Genomic DNA, 17,194 nt, shown 5'->3' on the forward strand with positions numbered 1-17,194 from the left:
AGATATGAATGTCAGCAGCCCTACATGCCAAGAACAGATGCATACTGGTAAGTAGCATATTCATTTTGGTTCTTAAACTATTCTCAGTGATCCAGTAAGGTATGACAGGATGTCTTTCGGCTATCCTGAAATGGACGCATCGCATTGAGAATAGGACAGAAGCTGAAATGTTACTGTCAGGCCACCTCTTCCCCGATTCTTTGGCTCTGTCTGTTCCTTTTGGGAGCTGCACCTGCACTAATGGAACTGGTTAATAGAATATGCCTTTGACTTGGAAAGGACCATACCCTAGCAATGAAAGTCAATGCATGGGTTCTGCTTTTTTCTCCAAATGAGGATCCTCAAGAAAATTCTTCTTTTCCTCAGTTGAAAATTCTTGTAAACATGGCGGTATTTCAAGCGAGGGGTTGACCCCAAAAACATAGGAAAATGTGGTCTCGATGGGCAGCATACCGGGGTATTGATTTTCCTCCCCTCCCCTCACAATCCCCATAATAGTGACCCAATGGGAGGTTTGGAGATTGCTATGTACAATGTGTTATCTTATCTTTCTGGGTGTATAAAAGTGTTGATATATGCTTGCCAATGTGGATGGGGTGAGGAAGTCGGCATACAGTTCTCAGTGTGTTTTCTTTTGTATTGTATACAAATTGTACTCGCAGATGATTCCACACCTGGTAATATTTTAATAATTTGTCTACATGTGGATTTTGTCCATGTGGTACTTTCAAAACGTAATAAAATGTTTTCACCCCAAAAAAACTCTTGTAGACCGAACAGGCATTAATTCATGATTAGATTATGGGAATGCTTGCTAATTGGACTCACCATCCTCTTTAATATGTGGACTGCAGGCAATTCAGAAGATGATAATAAGGCCTGTACATAATCTACAAAAATTTGACAAAGTCTCTCAGGCTCACAAACCAATCCACTGGCTCCTGGTGGCAAAGAGAATCCAGTTTAAGTTGCTGTATTTCTGTTGTAGAGACGTTTGAGACAGGCCAACCTTCTTCCAGAACTTGCTACCCAGATGTTCTCCTAGGCGTATACTTTGGTCTAGTTCTCTGCCCTTGCTTACTATTCTACTTTTTTCTAGAGCAATATTGGCAAACTAGCCTTTTTTGTTGTGGCGCCCACCTCTAGAATTCTCTTCTTCTTCATCTCTGCAAGCAAACCAACGTTGAACTGCTTAGAAAGGCTCCCAAACCCCATCTTTTCTACTCCGTTTCTCTCATTCTCTATCCATTCCAGAGCTATAATTCCCTCGGACGACTGTTCTCCCGATTTACAAATATTTTATTCATTCATTCCTATTAGATTAGTGATTCTCCTTTGCCGGCATAGTTCTGTTGCCCTGTAAGAAAAAATATAAAAGGACTACTTCTCCTCTTCTTTCTCCGCTGTCCCCCTTCCCCCCCCTAAACATCTGCCACCCAAGGTTGAAGTTTTACATATTTGGGCTCTCTCTTAGTTTCCACCCTCCCATTAGACCACAAATACGTCCGGAATCGTTATGAACAAATGATCTTTCAATAATTAATTACCAGAAAAACAGAATGATTGATAGCAAAATTGTTGTTTCACTGCTCCCGATTTACAAAAGCAAATCACTATCGCTCTTAACATCATACAGCATTCCATTCAAGCATCCCTTTTGACCTGGAACGTGGTCCCTTTATTCTCCGCTGTATATTTTTTCCCTTGAGTGGACGCCCAAGTCAATGAATGCCTTCATACAGAACTGTCAAAAGATGCCATAGACCTATTTTCTATTGCTTTGTTTTTTCAGAGCTTTGTTGTGAACCTCATTTTGCTAATGATGTTGAACATGTGCTTGTATTCCCTGGGTTGATTAAAGTCTACTTTCCCCAAAAAGTTAAGGAGTCGAGTCCAGTACTAATAATATAGTGTGCAAAACGTACCAAATAAAACTCTTGAGCGGTGAAAAGAAGCCAACCACATATTTTTCTTCTATTTCTTTCCCACTGCTTATGCCACTGTGTTCTAGTTTTTAGCCATGCATCTCATGCCAACGGCCATTTTCAGCATCTGGATTGATTGTCTGCATCTCTTGTTTGGGAAACCATCATCTTGTGCATATTTATGCTTTCATTGTTAAAATATATATGTGGTCATTTAAGAACTGTCTGAGACAGAGTTGTGGTGGCCCAATTGTGCGTACGATGTTGGGTTGCATAATTCGAAAGAGGAGTCTAGAAGGGAGTATGGCAATTTGTTAACTGGAGAATTAAGGAGTCACTTTCCTTGGGCTATTCCACCTGCACTGTAGAGGTCCCACGGTCGGACTGTGTCCCTATTTCAGTTGTGTGAATGACCTAAATACAGACGTAAGTACTAAGCTGCATTTCCCGCTGTACTTTGCAATGTGCTTTAGCCAAATCTGGTTTTCAAGGTCCAAATGTCAGTGTCGCCTGCTGCAGAGATTTGCTCTCACTCTCTGATTAAAGACCACTCCCTGTATGGGTGAAGAGGTCCTAATCTGTGCTGGCCATTTTCTCTTTCTGGCCATAGTAATAGGACTTTATGCGCCGAGAGGTCGTGCCTAACTCTCATTAGGAGTGAATAAAGTGATCCAGGTGGATTAGAGGCTAGTTCCTCCTTTGGTCGCTTTCGCTTTATTATACTAGCTGGACAAGCCCATGTGACTCATGAGTCCTTTTCTCTCCTTCCCTCCCTCCAAATGTTTTTTTTTGCAGGCAGTAGTTGATACGGAGAGAGGCATTTTTGATGACCAAAAGCATCCTTTTAAGAGGAAGTTAAAGATGGCTGCCTGCCCCTTCGACATGCTCTCACTTGTTCATTCCCATCCCATCTTCCCTGCGTCCCAAAATGCAGAGAGGAACCAACTCTTGAGTCCAACCCGCTGCTCTATAATAGAGTGAGAAGGGGTCTGCATATGCTCAGCCCCGTTCTGTTTTTTTTTTTATAAACAACTTTGTTTTACAAGGTACAAGCACCAGCTGCACGACCATGAAGAGCACCAACACTGACATAGTACAATGAAAAAGACATAAGTAACGCTTATCCAGTCCCGCCCCCAATGATAGATACAAACGCCTCATGTACAGAGTTTGTCACCCCACGGCTCCCAGCCACTTGCCCCAAAACCTCCGGTATTTCTTCGGGCACCCTCGTGCCTCGTACATAGGTTTTTCTTGTGCCGCACATCAGTCCACCCCCTTTCGCCACCTCTCTGAGCACGGCGGTGTTGGAAGTTTCCAGGAGGCGGCAATTTCCCTCTTAGCCACAACCATGGCCGTGTTGTAGAATTGCTTCTCATTCCTGGTCCCATCGAGTTCGTCTGTGATCCCGAGAAGGGAATGACTTGGATCATGGGGAACCTCCCACCCAGGACCTCGGATAATTCACCCTCGATCTCTCCCCAGAACGGAGTCAGACGGGGGCACGCCCACACCATGTGATAGAAATCGGCCGGTTCTTGACCGCATCTCGTACATGCGGCAGATGAGGAAAAACCGGCGCGATGTAGGTGCTGCGGGGTTACGTAAGCCGTGTGTATGTAGTATAATTGGATCAGGCGAAGCTTAGCAGACGTGTTGACCAACTTAGGCGACATGAGGGCGTCACGCCAATCCTCTTCGTCCAGAGGACCCACCCACTCCTCCCATTGGCCCCTGATTCGGTCTAGTGAGGTCGGGGTGTTGTTGACCAGCGTCTTGTAGATGCGAGATATCCCCCCCCCCTTCCCCAAGTGGCCCAGCATGGTCTGAGCCTCGGGAGGACTGTATTCAGGGATGCTGTTGCCGTCTTGTATGTGTACGTGAAGGGCGTGTCGTAATTGTAAGTATTTATAAAATTGTGATGGGTGCAAGGAGTATCTGGACTGGAGGTCTTTAAAGGAGCACATGTGGCCACTCGCCCACACGTCGCCAAGCTGAGAGATCCCCAATAAGATCCCATGTTCTGAACCCCCGTAGTCCACTGACCTCCCCGAGCCAGACCCTGTGCCATAGAGGCGTATGTTGAGTGAGTTTGTGTGTCCAATTGGTATGTCGGAGGGACGCCCGTAGAGAGCGTGACACATCGGGCAGGGTGGACGGAAGAGACGCCCCGTACATTAGAGATTGGATCTTGGGTAGGCCAAGCACACTGAGCTCCAACTTGTAGGCAGGGTCGGACCAGCCCCGTTGAACCAGTCGTGTATACTCCATAGACGGGTTGCCAGTTAGTAGAGGTATAGGTGTGTCATCCCCATGCCCCCATCGAATGATGGAATCTGACAGGTCCTGAGTGCCAACCGCCCCCCCCCCCCCCCCCCCCCATCCCCCCCGGGAAATTTAGTAGCCATAGTGTCCCGCTGCAGAAACAACGCCCGCGGAAAGCAGAAGGGGGTATTTTGGAGGACGTAAAGGAATCTGGGAAGGATCTTCATTTTAAATAAGGCGACCCTCCCCAAGGGGTTCAAGGGCACTGCCTGCCATCTGTGGAGATCCTCCTTAGCTTTCTTTACGAGCAGGGTAACGCTAACGCCTTAACTGCGGCGTTTTTTCTGCCGCGGTGCGGGTGTTCTGAACAGTGGGCGGGGCTGCGACGGCCGTTGTCCGACGGCAGCACACAAGGGGTTAAGGGACCAACCAAATTCCGGGAGGAGAGCTACCCAGATCCCAAGATACTTAAAGGACTGACGCCGAAGCGGTATTGTGGACTGCCAGTCATAACATTCTCTGGATAGGTGGAGCGGAACCAAGACCGACTTGTTAGGGTTCATTCGAAGGCCAGAGGCCTGTCCGAAGGAACTCAGGCTCTGGAGACAACGGGGACCTGACTGGGCGGGGATCTGTTACGAAGAGCAGGACATCGTCCACGTAAAGAGCGATCTTGTCCACTTCCGAATTGGGCCATTCCCATTCCTGCACGAGGCTCGCGGACCGGATCAAAGTCGCTAGGGGCTCAATCGCCAAGGCAAAGAGAAGGGGCGAGAGGGGGGATCCCTGTCTTGTTCCCCCTTTGAATGGGGAATGCTTCAGAAAGAGCCCCATTAACCAAGACTCGCGCTTGAGGCTGGGTGTAGAGGACACCAACTAGCCGACGAAAATGGGGGCCAACGCCCATTGCCACCAGTACCTCATCCAAGTACGTCCAGTCCACGGAATCGAACACCTTCTCAAAGTCTATCAGAAGGAGCGCCAAGTAAGGGGAAAGCACCTGGCAGTGAGCTAGGGCCAGGTGAAGCCGCCGGAGACAGTGTCTTGTGCCTCGCTGGGGCATGAAACTGCACTGGTCCGGGTGGACCAATGTGGTAAGATGGGGCTTCAGCCGTTGAGCGAGAATTGCTGCAAAGAGCTTAACGTCCGTGTTAAAAAGCGAGATGGGACGATAGTCTGCACAGTGAGGAGATGGAGGTTGTGACTTCGGGAGGACCACGATAGTAGCCATATCCGTCTCTGGCGGAAAGGACCCTTTCTCTAAGGCCTCAGCAAACCGTTCTGCCAAGCGAGGCACGAGGGCCTCGCGGTACGCTGCGTAGTATTCCTGGGGAAGGCCATCTGGGCCAGGAGTCTTGTCCGAGGAGATGTGGGCGATAGCCTCATTGATCTCGTTGTGGGAGATTGGGCGGTCAAGATCGGCCATAGCAGTAGGGTCCAGTTGAGGGAGGTGGGCACCCGCCGATCCCAGCAGCCCGTGGAGAGACCGCGTCTGGATCTGCTTGGCATAAAGCCGACGGTAGAAGGTGGCAAATGTGCCGGCCACAGCCACCGGGGATCTTTGTGTCGACCGCTCTTGGTCCCGTATCTCTGGAATAATACGGTTCATTCTGGGATACGTGGCGAGCCTATGCAGGATTGTGCCATTCTTGTGTAGTGTAGCTCCTATTTTCCCAATAGGCTCTGCGCATTGGAATAATACCTACAGCAGTAAAGGCCTAGGCCAGACGTTAACTAGGTCTACTACTGTCGATACTAGACTTAAGTTTTGGGTTTGCCAGCGTAGCTCAGAGTTCGCTAGAAACTTTCTCGAATGTTCAGGAAAGAATTAACTCCCCTGATTAGACAAGAAGGGATTTAGTTTCTGACAACTTTGCTCTCCCCTAATCAAGAGTCAATCTCGAGAGTCGTGTGAGCACAAGGCAATTATTTTACTCAGTCAGTACGTGCATTCTTAGTCTCATCAGATTGTAGAGAAAAGGAAGAGACGGGCGTGTTCAATAAAAAGGTGTTATTTATTGATCAGTCTCTTTTCTCGTACAAGAGAAATGGATCGATATTATTGCAATACTTATAGTTAAGTAAAGTGCATACTTTAAAAGCAATAGTATAAAATAATACTGTAAAAACATTGATATGGTTTCTGAGCCATATGATGTTTAAAATGATTAAAATATATTTACATACACATATACATTTGACTAAACGTACTCAACTGGTGTTTCTAAATACGCCTACCCCGTGTACCTGACCTAAGTCTAATGCGTGGGCGGGAATAGAAAGTTACAGTTTAAGTTAAGTTTGTTTTTGCCAAGTGAATAACTAAAGAATTCTCTGTGAGGGGTTATTCAGTTCTGTACCTGGAATTTAGGATGAATGAGGAATGGTATCTCTTTCTCTGCTCTCGATATTCCAGGCTGCCTGCGAGGGCTACCCGGAAGCGCCGGTGCTGGGTCTCTCGGCTTGAGATAGCAGCGCGTCTCTCAGCGCGTCAGGAAGGCGGGGCTGCTGCCAGCGGGGTCTGCTCTGCTTCTGGGCTTCGGCAAGGATGGCTGCTCCGTCTCGTCACCACGCGTGTGTTTGCATAGGGCAAGATCGGCAATATTTATACCTTAAAGGTGCCGAGATTGACGTAAGGATGGACATAGATACGTCAATAAAGATGTCATACGACTTGCTCGTTAGCACATTCTTTACTAAAGTTCTCTGTGAAATCAAAACAATGGCCGCACGGATTTTCCAGGTTGTCATAGGTTTGATTTGTTATGAGAACGTCGTATGCCTTATCAGGGGCTGGAGGAATGTCGCTTGTCTAATTAGATCTCGAGCGTTATGACCTAATCAGATAACACGTTCCTGTGCCGTAGTGTGACTGCGTCAGATAACGGTATCTGCATCATGGGGGCTGTTCTTGCCTCATGGGCTGACTGTTAGTTAACTTGATAGTTAGTTTAACCAGAATAGGGTCAGGAATAGGGGGATCGATTCAGAACCTATAGGAATACATGACACCCACTCCACGCTAACTATTGTCATATTTACTAATCTATGCATAGTATAACATAGTACAACATACTATAGAGTATAGTGTATACCTTACCACCCCAAAATACATAAATGCATTTTGAAATTTTCAAATATACTGAAAAATTGCAGTCATATATATTGTATGCACTTAAGCTATGAAATAAACGCTAAAGTAAACACGCATTTGTAGACATTATTGCTTATTTGGTATATGAGAAATACACATGAAATGGCTCTTAATATGGCTATACAGAAAGGAAGTCCGAGACCATTTCATCACATAATAAAATATTTATGAACATCCCAGCGGGCAACTAAAGTTTATAAAGTATCTAAAAATAGAAATCTTAGTTCTCTAGGAATAGTTTCTTACTTTAAGCAGAAGATAAGTGTCCCGAAAATTTTGTAAAAAATAATTTGGGGCTGCTAAAAAATTGCTGTCCGTGACCTGGTGGGAAAAATTGTTCATGTGACTTTATTTTTAAAGTTGAAGGCCGAATTCAGGGAACGCCGTGTGCGAGCTTGCTCAAAAGTCTCTATTTCTGTTCCGGAGAGAACATCATATCATTAAGGCTTTCGAAAAAACTGTCAACAGCTTCATGGGAAAGTTCCACTAAGTCGGAAATAGGTGTAACCATGCATTCGTGCGCATGATTGTCTCCATTGACATTCTGATTCGCATTGCTGACAGAAGGTCGTACCTGATCGATGCTGCTTTCATCTTGAACTTCACTACTCTTCAATCGTAGTGGTGAAGATTCCACGAATGCCGTCATCAGGATTGGCAGCCTTTGAGGGCAGCACAAAGCGTGAACCTTGGTAGGAACCAACAATGTATCTGCATCCACTGGCGCATCCGATTGTAGCGTCAGACAGGTGTCTAACACGCATTCTTCTCCGCATAGCAGACACCTTAGTACAGGTAAAACACACCTTTGCCACATTGGTCGAAATGATAGAAACCAAGTCATGTTCAGGTCTCTAAGCCGGGAGAGTCCCAGGATTTTTGATATCCGGTCCCGGTATCCAATGGCTAGGATTGTATCTTCCATTGTCGCGAGAGTTTGATCTGTGACATGGGTTGCCATAACGAAAAATAAGGACTAAGAATAGGATTCCTGCAATTAGTCCCAGGATCAGGGGAAGTCCGCCAAAAATCGAATGGACGAAATCTGGAAAAATACCCAGTATGGCTTTGAATGGTGTTAATGCCATCGAAAATACTGTCTTAAATACCTTTGAGACCCCAGTGGTATCAGAAATATTTAAGATTTCGCTCAGGATTTCCGCGAAATGTACGGGGGAATTAGTTGATAATAATGTATGTATCTCTGCAGTCGTCCTTGCGACTTGTAGATCATACGTTTCTTTTGATGACGTGAGCCTTGTAGGCGTCTGAAGAAGCACTGTTTTCATTCTGCTTAAAGTATCTATTCGAATAGAAGTAATTTTCAAATTGGGCCATGCCCTTGCCTCCCTGTCTGGAAAGGAGCTGGGGAACAAAGAACGTCCACAGCACTTGACCTTCGCAGTCGTAGTGACTAGATAAGGAGTCCCGGGCATAAGACTACAACATCTGCGGTCTACAATAAGAATGTAACTCCCATTATAGAGTCTTTGAAAGAATGGTTCTATTTCAGTTGCAGGTGCGCCTTGCTGGTGACATGAAAGGTTGTATGAATTCCCTTCACAGGCTCCATGCAAACTAATTCCGTTACACAGAAGCGTGCCGCTTAGTGACATAGCACAATTGTTGCCACTAAGAAACACTTTCTGTCCTTTATTACTGACACATGCATGTGAATAGGGCAGGTTCCAAGTTGTGTTAAGGTACCCCTTTCCCAATTTCTCGTACATGCCAGCCTGTATATATTTTTGGCAGTATTGAAACCTGAAGGTTGAGATTGGAATATTTATGATTCCGTGTATTATCCATTCACTGACAGGTCGTTCTGACATTGTCATTGGTAATCTTTCTAGTTTTTCAATGCTCAAGATTGTATAATCAGCACCCTTTTGCGCCATACCGATTTGTCTATCAGTAAGGTTAAAGATTTGGAATAGTGACGTTGTGTTGATTAAACGCCAAGGCACATAGCCTGAACGCAGATTTTGTAACGTCCAGCCAAGCTGTACAATAGAACCCAATTGTGAATGACCATGTTGTAATAACAGTAAGTCTTGCGATAATATATCGATTGCTGAAGACACAATGCTGTCCAATGAAAAAATTCTGGAGGACAGAGTCATTAACCCATTGTCCACTACAGAAAGTGATTTTTCCAAATTAATACGGTCAATTTCCCGTATTCTCTCTGCTGTTTCAATTTGAGTAACCTTCCAGGCCTCATTGTATGCTGCATATACAGAGGCTGCTATGAAACGCTTTTGACGCTGTTTGCGTGGTCCCAGTATGAAATCACGCAAGTCAGCACCATCAGTAAGTAAAGTTAGGTGTTGCTTAATTTCAGGCAGTGTGGAAGTTTGTAGCCATTGAAGGCATAATTTGCCCACACTGTAGGTTGTTATTATCCCTGGGTGATGTCTTTGGGGATATCTAGGGTCTGGCCTGGTCATTTTGAACCCCTGTGTTTTATTCAGGAATCTGTCTTGACAGTTATTTGTATCTGTGGGCCAGATCAACCATTGTTTCCAATCAGGATGTGTTCTGTTTTGGTTTAATATATGGTTTACGTCTATCTCTTCATCTGTATCAGAGCTATTGCTAAACATTATTGGCTTTGGAATAGACGGTTTATTTAAATCTTTGATTTTGGCTAAGCCAAGACAGGTGGTTTGTTGAACAGTGTCATTTAAAAATATCATTTGTTCTGGGATCATGCAGGCTCTAAACAAAGCTTCTAAACCCTGTACTTGCCATTCTTTTGTACCCCAAACACTTTTCAAATCAACATTATTGTCCCAATAATCAAATCCAAAAGTATTCATTTTTTCGAAGAATGAATCTGAATATATCAATTTTGTGTTGGTTATCATGGTTTTCATCCCTGTCTTGTTTGACAATTTAAAATAAAATGTTTCAGCATTACTTGTGTTAAAACCTGAAAAATATGAATATTTGTCATAAACGGTTCTTGAGCTCCCTTTTGGAGGTGTAGCACAATGTTCCCATTGATTATAATTTAAAACATTTCTAGGTTGTGCAGATTTATGTAAAAAATGGTTACCATAGTGGTTATAGCAATACATACTATCATAATTTGTAGAACCTTGCAAATAATCATGTTTTGTAAATTTAGCAGACATTACTAAGTCAGACATCATGTTATTAATGCTTTCGAAGTCCCAATCATCAGCAAATGAATTTGGTTTTGCAAAGTCACTCAAGGAGATTTTGATTTGGTGTGGATATTTCAGGATCTCGACCGGACCATAAATTTCATAGTCAGTGTTGTCCCAGGCTACCCCACCAGGTATAGGATTGGCTGTGAAGTTGGCTGAAGAAAGTTCTCTTTTCTCGACGTGTGAAGATGTGTGTGGTTTGAGGACCAAGTTGATGTTCTGACTTGCTGTGTCCATTTTAGCATATTTTCCCTCAATGAAGCGTCCCAAAGTAAATACCATGATGAGCCAAAGTATGAGGATAAATGCACCAAAACCCACCCAAAATTCAATCCATGGAGAAATCAGATATGTTTCTTTCAGTTGGTTCAAAAGTTCCTTAGCTTTGTCTTTAAAGGATTTTGATGATGGCTGTGTCTTTGATTCACTGAAGCCTTCAGAGGAATCATCGAAGTTGATGAAGTATCCGGATGCAGTTCTGTCAATTGTTCCAATTGCTTCAGGATTTTTGTTTCTTGCATTGTCACTTGGTACTTCATTGTAGATTGGTGTGTCTCTGCTAAATGTTTTTATTTGGGTTTTCAGAGGTCTTAGTTCTATTGCATTGTTGCATAGTCCTTGTTGTTCTTCTGTAGGCGTTTCGAATGTGATGAGCCTCTTTGTTAGGACCTCTGTACTGGTAGCAAACCTTGGTGTTCTGCTACTTATTGGGAGTCCACTTGGCCTACTGTTTGTTATCGGCCACATGTTGTGGTTTTACCAGGTCGATGGATACAACTCGGTTCTCCTTTTTTCCAGCAAGTGGCGGTAGTACAACTGATCTTGTCCCGTTGACAGACAAGACAGGAACTGCTTTTCTGTAAGAAGGCCCAAATTCCTTCTTTACCGCGATCTTCTCCCTGACTAGATCCCCGACTTTTGGAATCCAGACAGGTCTTGCTGGGACAGGTGGTGATTCTTCAGTGGTTGTTGGCTTTTGTTTCAACTGTATGTTGCTCAGGTCTTTTCTTGTTTTGTTTAAGTCCTGCAAAATAGCCAAACGGTCTTTGACATCAAAGCTTTTTTCTTTAACCACTGAAGTCTGACTGTCGAGGTCAGAGATAATCATTCTAGTTCCAAATAATAATTCGTACGGACTGAATCCCTTCAGAGAATTTCTTGGCAAGTTATTTAGACTACGTTGGACACTTATTAGATGTTTGACCCACCCAGCTCCCGAACCTAATACCTTTGCCGTTATAGATTGCTTTATGTCACGGTTTTTTCTTTCAACAATTCCGTTCCCCTCAGGGTGAAATGGACAAGAGTACCGCAATTGCACGCCCATGCTGACCATGGCCTCCTTATAAGCCCGAGAGCTAAAAGCAGGACCATTGTCCGAATGCAGCATGCCAATTGCGTATGTGCCGATAAAGACTCGCAAATCTTTTATAACAGTTCTGGCGTCAGCCGTTCGCTGGGGCCACATCCATATGAATCTCGTGCATGAATCCACTGCGACCAAGATATATTTATAGTTACCATCCCTTTGTAAGGGACCGCAGTGGTCTAGATAAACACAGGCTAATGGTTTATCCGAGATTAGAAGGGGCGTCTGTGCTGGACGTCTCACCGTTGATACTTTCATTTTTTGACATATTTCACATGCTAGAACATAGTTCCTCGTTTGTCTTCTCATTTGTGGCCACCAGTATCTCTGTTTTAATAATGATACTGTGGCTGAGACGCCAGCATGGATAGAAGCAAGCCCTTCGTGTGCCGCTATTATTAGTCCTAACCTATGTTCCATGTTTGGAATTGCCCTATCCCCCACTCCAGGGATTCGAGCAAAAGGAACATTGTTTGCATCAGTTATGTATGAGTATTTTACTGGAAAGCCTCTAGGGAGTGGTTCTATCGAATCCTTTTCTGAAGCGCTGACAGCTTGTAATATTTCGCTGTCTATTTTTGTTTTTGACCGGGTGACGGCAGCTACGGAAGCCGTTTGCACAGCTGCCTTCGCGGCCTCATCAGCCAATGAATTCCCTGCAACGTGAACGCCATCACGTTGATGACTCAGTGTATGTATCACGTGAGTCGTTGGTAGTTCTTTTTGTAAAAGAGCTACTTGTTCCCAGAGCATTTTATGCTTGATTGTGCCACCTTTCGCATCCTTGAAACCGTTCTGAAGCCAGATCTGCAAGTATTCATTATAAGATTGAACGCAATAATACGAATCGCACACTATGAGTGTGGGGAATTCTCGATCGGTATTTTCAAGCGCCATCTTGAATGCTAGTAGTTCAGCTCGCTGAGCTGTACAATCTCCTAGGGATTGTGTTTTAGTGAGGGTTGGTTTAAATTTCCCTTCGTGCCAACGACCTTTAACAATCGCGCACGCAGCACTGTAAGCTTGTTTACCCCCTACTGCGGGTTGTGCTGATCCGTCTGTATATATTATACAGCCGTAGTGATCTAGAGGCAGAATTTCGGTTGGCGGAGGACATTCAAATTCATATTGGAGAAATTCTTGTGTTTTTAAGTAAGGATCAAATTCGTACACCACGTCTGTTGCAGCAAGAGAGTTAGCCCATTGTATCCATCTCGGATGGAGTGCTTTAGCATTTGGAATGCTTGCCTTTGTTACCGCCTCTAAGGCTGGTATTGGTGTCACGATTACTATTCGTTTACCTTGTGCCAGGGCTCGTTCTTTTGCTATAGCTGTCTGTCTCGACTTACTGATTCCTAAAAAAAGGAGGCTTATCAGGGAGAGAAGAATTGGCTCTGCCCCCTGGTACACCCCGGAACTTAGGAGTTGCAGAACTTCTTGCAAAAGGCTTGAACGTGCCTGGAGGAGAGAGCAGACGGAAGAAAGCTGGGCTAACTATAAAAGAGAGATGAGGAAATACAAAAGTGCATTGAAGGATGCGAAAAAGAACTTCTTTAGTGATAGGATTGAGAGGGCAAGTAATTCTCCTAGAGAATCGTTTAAAATTTTTAAAGAACTTTTGAAAGCCCCGGTCCCGCCAGTCGTGCATATTAATCCTAAAGACAAATGTGAGGAACTGGCCAGTTTCTTCCACTCTAAAATAGATAAAATACTATCCTCTCTGCCCGCTATGCCTCAAATCTCTGAGCCGGCTGCTAGCCCAACAAGTTGTTTCACCGAACTTGTTTCCTTTGGCCCCTTCTCGGAAGAGGAGGTTACAAAGGTCTTGTTGGAGATGAAGAGTGGATCGCCGAGTGATCCAGTGCCTATGAAACATCTCAAACTGGTGGCTAACACTCTGGCAACTCCGCTGACCGACCTCATCAATCTTTCTCTCTCTCATGGCATAGTGCCACAGAGATGGAAAAGGGCAGTGGTAAAAGCCTTATTGAAAAAAACAGGTTTGGACCCCTCCAACTTGACCAACTTCAGGCCAATTTCGCTTTTGCCGGGGTTCTCTAAAATCGCCGAGAAGCTGGTTAACCGCCAGCTTTCCTACCATCTAGAGTCCAACCGCCTGTTGGGAGACTCCCAGACTGGATTCCGTCCCGGCCATGGAACAGACACAGCCCTGCTGGCGGTAGTGGAGGAAGCAAGGAGCACTCTTGATACAGGAGGATCAGTGGCAGTGATCCTCCTGGACTTGAGTGCTGCCTTTGACACCGTGAGTCATCAGGTGCTCCTCCAACGCCTGTCAGAGGTAGGTGTCTCAGGGACGGCTCTGAAATGGTTGGGATCTTTTCTTTCTAACCGTTTCTACTAAGTCTGGGAAGGGGCAGAGCAGTCTTCCCTATTCCCTCTTCAATGTGGAGTCCCGCAGGGCTCATCGTTGAGCCCTACCTTATTTAATACATACATGACTCCACTTGAAAGAGTGGTAGCCCCTTCGGGGTTGAAGATCATCAGCTATGCTGATGATACTCAGCTGGTGGTTGGCCTCACTCAGCTGGCGGAACAACCCAATGTGCTACATGACTGTCTGGCCAACGTTTACCGTTGGATGTCCAACTCTGCTCTAAAGCTTAATGGAGGAAAGACCGAGCTGATGCTCCTGGGTAACTCCAGTCCCTCCATTATTGCTAGCTGTTGGCCCCGGTCTCTTGGCGATCCACCATCCCCCAAGAAGGAGATCAAGTCCTTGGGAGTATGGTTGGAGGAAGATCTGTCTTTTAGGACCCGCGCAAGGAAGACCGCGGGGGTCTGCTTCGGTCTACTGAAGTCAGCCCGAAAGGTGCTACCACTGCTTCCGGATCCAGCTAAGAAGCTTTTGATACGTGGTTTAATCCTATCGAGGCTCGACTACGGGAATGCCCTGTTTCTCGGCGCCCCCGAAGCGACCTTTAAAACCCTCCAACAGGTGCAAAACGCAGCTGCCAGAGTCTTGATGGATATCCCCAGAAGGCAGTCTGCCACCCCGGCCCTCAAAGCGCTTCACTGGCTCCCTGTGAAGGAGCGGGTGAAATTTAAGGCGCTGTGCACGGCCCATAAAATTCTACACGGCAAAGGCCCCCCCATTCTTTTTAATATGGCCCGTCCATATAAACCCCCACGCCTTCTGCGCTCGGACCAAAAACATCTGCTGCAATCAGCGAGAGTTAGGAGAGCTCGCACTGGGGGCAGGCGTTTCTCGGTGCAGGTGGCAAATTTGTGGAATTCTTTGCCCCTTGAGATTCGCTCAGAGCCCAAGATCCTACTTTTTAGGAAACTTCTTAAAACCTATTTGTTTCCACAGTAGTGATTCTTTTTGAGTCTCCCCTTCGTTGGTCTGTCGCGCCGGGATGCCCCCGGGTAAGCTGAGCGCGTTATAAGTTTCATATTATTATTATTATTATTGTGTTGCTGTAAGAATTTTTTCCGTTGGGCCAAATTTCATTTCAGCCTTAGTGTACAAGTGTGATTTAAATGCAATTGGTACCTTTTCTCCCTCATTAGAGGTCAGGTATGTGAATCCGCATCTCCCTGGGATGACTCGAATCACAAGATTGCGTGTGTTATCACGAGTTTCTAATTTTGTTTTAATTAGCATGTCTGTTTGTAAGGATCTTTTAAAGTCTGGTTTAATTAGATCATAAAGGGGTTTGACCCTTTCTGCGTAATTTGCAATGTATGTTCTTCCGAAATTTAGGAAGCCTAGAATTGACTGTAGGTTTTTTAGTGTTTTAGGAGCTTGGATTACGGCACATTTCTCTAGGAAATTGTCTGCCAGGCTTTTACCTTCACTTGATAACTCATATCCTAAGAATAGGACTGTCAGATGGGCAATTCTGGATTTTTTAAAGTTGAATTTGTAACCCTCTGCTGCGAACCCAAGAATTATGGTGTTCACTCTTTTCAAGTGAGTCTCCAAGTCATCATCTGTTAAGTAAATGTCATCGACATAAGATAATGCTTCATCATCATATAGTTGTAGTAATTCTGTTACTCTCGCTGAGAATACCCCCGGGCTGTTCTTGTACCCCTGGGCTAACCGACAGAATTGCTTTTGAGTGCCATTTACTGAGAATGCAGTTAAATATCTGCTCTCTGGTGCTATATTTTGACAAAAGAATCCATTGGAGATGTCCAAGGTAGTTTTGTATTTTTTGCGCACTATGTTATTCATTAGTGCAGCACTGTGTGAGTTTTGCACTGCAAAGGTTTTGCAACATGTGTTAAGGTGTCGGTAATCCAAAACTAGACGATATGAATTGTCTGGTTTGGAGACCTGAAACAAAGGATTGTTCATTTGTGAGGTGCAAGTTTCAGTCACCCCCTGGTATTCTAGCTGATCTAGTATTTCATTTACCTGTTTTTTAGCTTCTTGCTTAATTGGGTACTGCCTTTGTGCAGTAGGTTGTGATTTTAACTGGATTTTGTGAGGAGGAGAATCCTCATCCCATCCTACATGATTTTTATATAAAGCAGGTGCTAAGGCCACTGCCCACTTTCTAGCAAGTGTGTATTTTTTATGAATCGGGATTTGATTCGAGAAGGCAGGCATAATTATTTCTTCGCCATGAGGGCACTCCCTGACAAACTCTGGTGGCCAGTCTTTTTCAGCTAGGAGGATGTCATAGCCCTTGGAGAGGTTATCCCAAAATAGTCCCCTTATTTTCCTAGTCTTATCTCCCTCTATACGTAATGTTATCTCGTATATCTTGTGGGGTTTGCTAACTCTGGTGTCTGCAGTTTCCACTTGAAGATATTCATTCGTGTCCACTGTCTCCAGATGATTCATAAGGACTTTGCGAGCTATGCTCACCTCTGCTGCACTGTCTAGCATTGTCTGAGCCCACTCTCCGTTTTTCAGTTGTGTCCTCAGTATTCTCGGCATTGTTAACTACCTTGATACTGGCTACCTTCTTTTTTGGAAATTGTAATTTCTTTTTTAGTTGAGCAGGTTCCTTGTCTTTGGACTTGGCGTGCTCTTCTCTTTGTTCTGATCGTCCTCTTCTTTCCGATTTCTGCGAGGAATTCTGAAAAGATTGAGAGGGACGTGTATCAATGTCTTGATATCTATCAGGTTTTTTAATATTATCCCTATTTCTAAGGTTATATCTATTCCCACAGGGGTCACTCTGCGGTGACCTCTGTCTTCGGTTTGGAGATTTTTCTCTTCGCCTTGGAGACCTTCCTCTGGACTGGAATTTCTTTTCTTTAGGATTGGATTGTTTGTTTCCATCCCAGTTCTTTTTTGGTGAATTATTAAAAAATATTTTTTCTGGAC

The 17,194-nt window shown here is 44.7% G+C and overlaps 1 protein-coding gene across 3 annotated transcripts in view; it reads left to right on the plus strand.

The window, feature by feature from the left end:
• Positions 1 to 17,194, plus strand: part of LOC144762289 (uncharacterized) — a 383,652-nt gene that overhangs the window by 273,514 nt on the left and 92,944 nt on the right. The gene's annotated exons all lie outside the window — the stretch shown is intronic.

This window comes from Lissotriton helveticus, chromosome 6, assembly GCF_964261635.1.
Source record: "Lissotriton helveticus chromosome 6, aLisHel1.1, whole genome shotgun sequence".
In the NCBI taxonomy this organism is placed as follows: Eukaryota; Metazoa; Chordata; class Amphibia; order Caudata; family Salamandridae; genus Lissotriton; species Lissotriton helveticus.